The sequence below is a fragment of the Eleginops maclovinus genome, chromosome 4 (assembly GCF_036324505.1).
Source record: "Eleginops maclovinus isolate JMC-PN-2008 ecotype Puerto Natales chromosome 4, JC_Emac_rtc_rv5, whole genome shotgun sequence".
Taxonomy (NCBI): Eukaryota; Metazoa; Chordata; class Actinopteri; order Perciformes; family Eleginopidae; genus Eleginops; species Eleginops maclovinus.
The window spans coordinates 23,391,715-23,399,750 of NC_086352.1; positions in this window are offsets into that span (position 1 = coordinate 23,391,715).

The window sequence follows — 8,036 nt, forward strand, 5'->3', positions numbered from 1 at the left end:
CCACTCTGGGATCACTAACGGCATATATGTTTTGTTATCAGCAAAGTTTGATTAAAAGTAAAAGTCTGATTATGATTCATTGATTGAGTGAAGCTGATTTCAGTTACTACTGTTTATACCAAGCATACCATAATATTATATGTTTTGCATGAGAATCCTTTTATCGACAAAGTACTTGCTAAACATGTTAAATATATAAGGAAAATAAAATGTTTAGTTTCAGAAATTGTACTTAATATGCAATACTCAAGTACATTTATTTTGTTACTTTCCATCATCCATTTCCCCTGAACTTCAGTTGTGCGTGTCAGGGTTTTCGGTTAGATCCATGAATCAGGTTCATAGCAAGAGGACTTCGTGACTGTTCTTTCAACAGAGTTGGCTGCCACACAGAGATCATTGGCATCATCACATCCCTCTCCAGCTTTTCTGCATCACTCATGAAATCATCCACATCGATCCCAGTAAAATATTTTTTAGAACTGAGATGATGTTCCTCTTCCGAAAAATTCATGCAATCAGCTTGTGTGTCATCAATTTATGCGTAATAAGTTTATTTAAAAAAATACAATGATGAGTGTGGTTGAAAAGCTGAATTCCATCATTCTTAGCAGTCAATTTAGCCATAATATTTAGAAAGTCCAGTCATGAATCACTAAGAATAATACAAGAGGGAAAATGTATTCACATCCTGAGTTATAACTTCAAAAGCATTATGGAATTCCAGTGTAATATTACTTGTGCAAGTATGTATCTTTAACAGTGAATGTTCCTAAGCCATATTATCTATCATCTGTCAGAGTTATCGCATCTCTTACCTAAATTGGTTTTACAACGAAACAAAAGAGAATCATTATAGTTTAGAGCAATTTTACCTTACAAAAAACAGTAATTTAAATGTTTTCATTGTATTTTTTTTCTGTTGCTGGAAACATGTTGTTGGCTAAGTCAAACCTCATAGCAGACCAACTTTGGGCAGACTTGATTTATTGACATGATGGTATTTGTTGCTTGCATGTGATGCAGCAATGTTGCGTGTGTAGCATCTGCCAGCATTTCATTAATTGCTCTGGGGTTGCCTCAATACAAATATGAACAAATCAGCAGTCCTTCGCTGCTGGAATCAACATTTGAAAGAAAATAGCTGTGGGTCTGACACCATAGACAAGTGGGTGCTGATACACCCTGATTGTCATCACAACGCCTACACAATGTACTGAAATGATATGGCATTAGGCTTCTTCACATAACTGAAATACACTGTTATTGTAATAGCCTGACCATTTCCACGTTTACAGTCTCTAAAGAAGGCATTCTCCCGCAGTGATGGGACATTTCTACAGTATAGAGGACCCTCCCTAACCAAGCTTCAACTCAGGCACCAATTTAGCACCCAATACTTTTTTTTCAGACGGCTGGCGTGATAAACAGAAGTTCATCATGTTAAACCGTACCATGTCAACCCTATTAAGAGATTCAACGTATGGTATTAAGCCTTATAATCACCTCCTTTTCCTTTAAGACTATCCGTGATGATTCCCTTGATGAAATTAGTATGCTGATATTAGCGTCCATGTGTACACTAGGTTTTATAAGCCGTTTAATTTTTGCTTGCCAAAAATAGTTTTATGCCAAACCTAATACCCTTAACAGAGTTTACATAATCTCATTCTTGACAGTTCCTTAAACACGAGACATGTCTTTAATATATCTCCAGCATGGCATCTGGCAGCAAAGTCCAGAGTACCTCGCTCAGCAGGCTGCCTGCTTGTATACTCTACACAGGCTCTCACCACAAAGTGCTAACACAAGGGTGCTTACTCTTGTTGTAGGGCTGCCAACTCCCTAGGTAGATCATTACTCATACTTGCAGACCAATGCACGCATAGGCACACACATAGTGTATATATATATATATATATATATATATATATATATGTGGTCTAATATACACACCTGCTTAATCATATGTGCCTCTGCATGCACAAACTGTTAAATGCCCTGAGAATCTGCAGTTGCCAACCTTGTACAACCTACCCTTAGGTCATCATAGCTGCTCTCACTTCTCAACTTGTGCAAGATGCGTGACTAGCCTGTTTGTTTTTTCTTTTTTTGTTGCTGTTTTCATTTTTACAAGGTATGTAGAAGCGTGTCTCAATTTTATGCAACAACTTCCATCAAGTGGGGCTGTTATTACAGATGAAATCCAACTTCCAAGGGCTGAAACAGCCACTACAGCCAAGTCCACACGCACCCCCTCTGCATCACACGCTATTGTGCATATTGTGGTATGCTTTAAGTGGGGTATATGGGCTGGAGTTTGAGGATGTTGGGGCAGAGTTTGTATAAATTATACATAGGGAGGTTAGAAAAATACTATCCGGTCAATAATTACTGACATAACTAAGTCTGACATGGTTGATCTGGTCTAAGTTAATCTGAGTCACTGCATGGTAGTTTAGTATAAATCGATATCAACGCATACTCAGAATATGAAAAGCTCCAAATCAAATATACACTATATTTTGTAACAACATGCCTTTTTAAGCTATAGTGAATGTCTAGGAGCATGTAATGAATGTCTAAGGAGTTTTACATATACACACATTACAAGTTCCTTAAACTTTTGGAATAGTAGAGCATATCCCTCATATTTATTGAGTTTATTATATAATTTGTTCAAGTACAGGGAAAGCTGGAAAGAATTTGTTGTTATTTCATGACAAAATATTACAAAGTCCAGTGAGCCAAAGCTCCCTGCAGCACACAGCACCAGAGTATACCACCCGCACTTGCAGATGCGAAATCCCCTCCCTACACATACACACACAACTTTAGGATGGCAGGCTCTAGGCTGCCCTGTTTTCATTGTTCTTATTGCAGATAAAAATTAAAAGCAGATGTGACACAAAGCAAGTCCAGCTTTTAGGTCAGGTCCGGGATGCTGAGTGGGACTCTGAATTACCTATCATCCTCCCTGTATTCCCCTTGCTCCTCATCTGCTGCTTCTAGTCAACTCTACTCTCCTGGTACACTGATCCCTGTGAGTCTGCTGTAGGAAATCAAACCAATAGACGGGTATATTTAAATCCCCTTACATATTTGACATTTTCCATATTTCTCTCAACAGTCACCAGATGATACAATACCAAAACATTTATTACAAAAGAAATATTAAAAAATATTTTGAATGCCAGGACTTAGGCAATGGGGTGGTTCCCAACTTCATGTTTATGCAAAGGAAGGACTACATTCAGTACCAGTATGTATTGGACGCTTCATTAGACAGTGTCAAATCCCTTAATAGACAGAAAGCTAGTTCATACAGGGCAGGGGGAACTGCAGGTTCAAGACCCCAAAAGACCAAGTGCTTGGGTCAGATACTCGGATGGGTCAAATGCAGAATGTAAATTTACCCTCTGTGGGATGATTAAGGGTTCCTTCTTCTGCCAGAGATAGAGACTGTGTAATTACCTTATGTTATCACAGTTTTGACCAGTCAAAGTAAGCAGAGTGATGTATGTCCTCAGCTGACAGCCAAGCTCCAAGGAGCCACAGGTGTGGAAGTGCTTGACAGAAGTGAGTAATAAAACCTCTTCTTGCATATAACTCTGGTCCTATTGAAAGGTATGCATGTTTCTTAAGCGTCTACATACCATACATATGGATCATTATGCCATATCTATTTCTAGAAGCTCTCCCTTTATGCACATTTCCATGTTTTTTTCTTCACAATTAACCATTTGAAATGTTGTGGGATAAATACCAGTGTGCACCTGAATGTCAAAAGAAGATCAGATTAAGAAAAGTGAGAAATTGCTTCTATATAAACCACATCAATAAGACATAGTTGAGCTATTTCAGAAATCCCCAGACATAACATCTTAACCTCAGTTAGTTTTGCAACAGACTAGGCAAGCTTTTGTTTCTCGAAAACATGATTGTAAACAAAGCTGCATGTTGCAATTTTTTTTGGATGTTTTAGGCTGAAAGAGGAAAGGATCTTAAAAAGGAAAAAGCTATAGAAAGTCCCAAAATGTTGTTGGCAAGAAGAGCCGAAGCCCACAGTTGCATGCAGTCAACTTGCATAATACAGTCATTATAGTGACTGAATGTACATTGTATATAAGACAGAGTCTGTTACAGCCCTTTGTGTCTGACCTTGTTATGTCTAAGGCTTAAGTATATGAGCATCCCGGGATCAAATAAAGGCCCTCACATTCATCCATTAGGATCGACTTTGTTTATTCCTCTTCTGGTAAGTCGCTCAAATTGTGACCTTACACTGGTGGTCTACTGCAAGTGTGGCATGTGAGATTTTCCAGTCCGTCGCAAATAGTAACTTTCCATTGCATATAAGCAGAGTCCTTGCTGAGACTTTATCTGTCTCTGAGTGCCCTCAATGTTAATTGGCAACAAATTACAGTTCTAGGAAAAGCAGAGGGCATTTAAGTGGGAGGAAAACGTTCTGATCATATAATGAATGGCCAATCATTGGCTCTAGCCTTGTTTGCATTTTGTCCATGTCTTCCCAACTGTTAGTTGATGCATCAGTGCTTGGATTTTGTGTCGGGCACTCTTGTACAAACTCCCCAGAGACGCAAGAGCCACTGGGATCTTCCATTTCCCTCACTTGATGAAATCGCTGCTTATACACGATAAGGAGCAGACACACATAGCTGTCAAAACTCTGGGAAATATTAACTCACAGAAATAAGTCCAACTGTCTCAGATCTGCTTAAACAAAGACATTTAAAAAGAGTACAGATTACATCAAAAACACACTTGCGCAATCAAATTAGGAGGGCAATGAGAGGTTCATTGTTTTCTTCTTCAGTTGTCCCATTGAAGTGAGGTCCGGTTAAAGAACTGATAAAGGTCTATTGCACAAGTTGAAGTTAATAGAGCCAGCACAGTGTAGGATGACACTTTGCATGCACACGTTTGTTATGAATCCAAACTTGGTTGCTAAAACATTTCACATTTTTGAGTCCAGGATTCGTGCTACGTCTAACAGAAACAAATGTAATTACACAATGATACAATAGATGAAACATATGGCTCAGATCCACAATTATACATGTCCACAATAGAGGTTTGCTGACTGTCAGCGCATCAATGGTATCGTAGACTCTACTGCTTGTAAAGGGGAAACAGGCAAACACTACCCCCCCCTAAAGTAAAGTCTGGGCCGTAATGTATAACATACAACACAACACAGTAAAACGATATCATTCACAGAGTTGTCTACATGTAAACTGTCTATGTTATGCTGAATTCTGCTAACCGCATATTTACACAGAAGCAACAGGCTTTGGGTAAGTATGCGTGTTCTCACAATACCATGAAAATCAATACATGCGACCAAACCTGTGAGGCTTTAGCAGGGAAAGAGATATATAAACTGGGGGGTTTTGTGTGGCTGGATTTCTTTTTGGGTCTGTCATGACCCACAGAAAGCAGGGTCGAGAACCTCAACAGAGTAACCTAAGATACAAATTGTGAGTTATACAATCTGTAAAGAGTTATGAGGCAGCGGAGAACAGAGTTTACAAATGGTTCTGGGTACATTTCCCCAAAAGGCGGGAATTCCATCCTGCTTTACCAATCTGGAGATGTTTACCTACAAAATTTGGGAGCATGATGCAGTGTCTACGTGTAAGTGTCAGTGTGTGTGTGCGTCTGTGTGTGTGGTCAAAGGAGACCCTCGGCTCTCGTGACTCTGGCTGGGAATAGGAGCAGGGGGGGTGGGAAGATACTATCGGGCCCTGATTTCTGTGGTTATGATGACATCCAGATAATTGCAGAAACACACACACACACGCACCATAGTTACACGTACACAAGCATCTCTTCTGCTCCGAGCCCACCACTACTGGCCTCTCTCACACACACACACACACACACACACACACACACACACACACACACACACACACACACACACACACACACATACACACACACACACACACACACACACACACACACACACACACACACACACACAAACACACACACACACACACACACACCAGAGCCTGAAAATTACAGCTTAGCATGCAAGCATTGAGCAGATGGGATGTCTAATGACTGTTGTGTACAGTGCAGAGCGAGTGTGCTGCTTTCCCATTACACTTCCCCCTTACAACTTGCTAGACCCCAAAGCACAGGCCTGGCTTTCATTTACTTTATTCTTAACTGGCACTAACATGCGAGTTGCAGGTGGTCAGATGGGAAAAAAAAGAATGAAAATATATTGGAGACGGCTTTGCACTTGCTTCATTTGGTAGGGCGGGAATCATCACTTTTTAAATGGGATGTGAAGTTTCTTATCTACGGCATTGCATCACTTGTTGAAGTAACATCATCATTTGATTTGTATACATGTTTGTTTTTTTATGCCACATAACCTGATGAAAGTCTATTTTGGTCTTTACAAACAACCATCCTTTCAAAATACGAGGCTTTAAATGACATCAGCATGTTAGCGTGAGAGTCGGAGGTAGACTGCTGAGGATCTGTCATGATTGCTGTCATGCGATGATTACTTTAAGATGATCTCATTTAATGATCTAATATTTTACAAGATATCGCCCTACTCGTCATTAAAGAGGGGATCATTTGCTTCTTAAAATCAACTTGGGCTCCTTTCCTCCTCCTAAGAGAATACTTGGACAATATCCTTGCCTATTAAGGATTTTCAGAGAATATAAAACATTCAGATATAATTAATTATCAAAGCTAACACAAAGAGACAAACTAAACCGACCAGCATTGAACTGTGAGATTTACTCTTAAATGGCATACCTCTCTTATGCCGTAAAGTATAATTTTGGTACAAATATTTCTACTGTATATTTTTTTAGATATTTACATTGTTATGGTATATTTATTATTTCATAACTATACTTGTTGCTCTTTTAAAATAAAATGACTGAAATTTGACTTGGTTAAAGACATTATGCTTGTCCAGGGTTATTTGCTAACGCCATGTGCACAAACGAATATGTGATCAAAACTTTGAAAAACAATCAAATATACATTTTCCTAGACACTGAAACGAAAAAAAATGAATTTAATGTAACATGGTTTTAGTGATCATATCCACAGTACATTTTTGTTTTTGATACGCAGTCTTTTCCTTTTCATTCATCAGACTATTTATGTTCTGACATTTGTTTTTACTTGTTTCAATTTGTAATTTAAATTACAGTTTGTTTTGTGTTGGTCTAAAGAACAATAGCAATGACTTGGCGGAGCCTAATGGGGATCCAAATAAAAGAAAGACTCATGAAAGTTGGGTTTATATAGTTCGTTGTGAGTCATTGTCTCAGACTAATCTAATTAGATTTTTACTCACCATTAGGCCTACTTTTTCCAGCTGAGCCCTTAAAGAAAGAGGTATTGTAAAAAACAAATTGTCAAACAAACACATAAAACCGTTTTAAAGCTGTAATAATATCATAAAGTTCTTCAGTTTCACACCCCCTTATATTTCTCATTGCTACTATTATAACTTGAGTTTTGTTTGTATTAAAATCACACTGTAACATCTAACAAATAAAAATAACTCCACAGCAAATGGATCAGCTGAAAGACATGGTCACAGTGACATCCTTGGCCTGTTTTCCCTGATACAGTCACACGCACATGTAGAAAAACACATTCATGAAGCCAAACCAACTACATCTCACATCAGGTCACACTCATAAGCCGACTTTTACAAACACCCATCTTTATTACTAGCGCACTTTAAGAGCCATCAGTCAAGCAGCCCGCTCCAGAGCTACACGAGAGTGCGATTGATGTTGTCTTCATGTGCGTGACCCCTCTTTATGCTTGTCAAGTGGGTGCGTGTGGAAGAGACAATGGGGGGAAAAGCCTGTCTTCAGGCCTGTCTATACCTAATCTCTTGTTGCATGCAAAAGGTGGTGTGTCAGACAACCATGAAGGTAACTTCAGATGGACAAACGGCCGCTCTGAATTACATCACTTTGTGAGGATGCCTTTGTGTCTGTGAAACCAAACACATC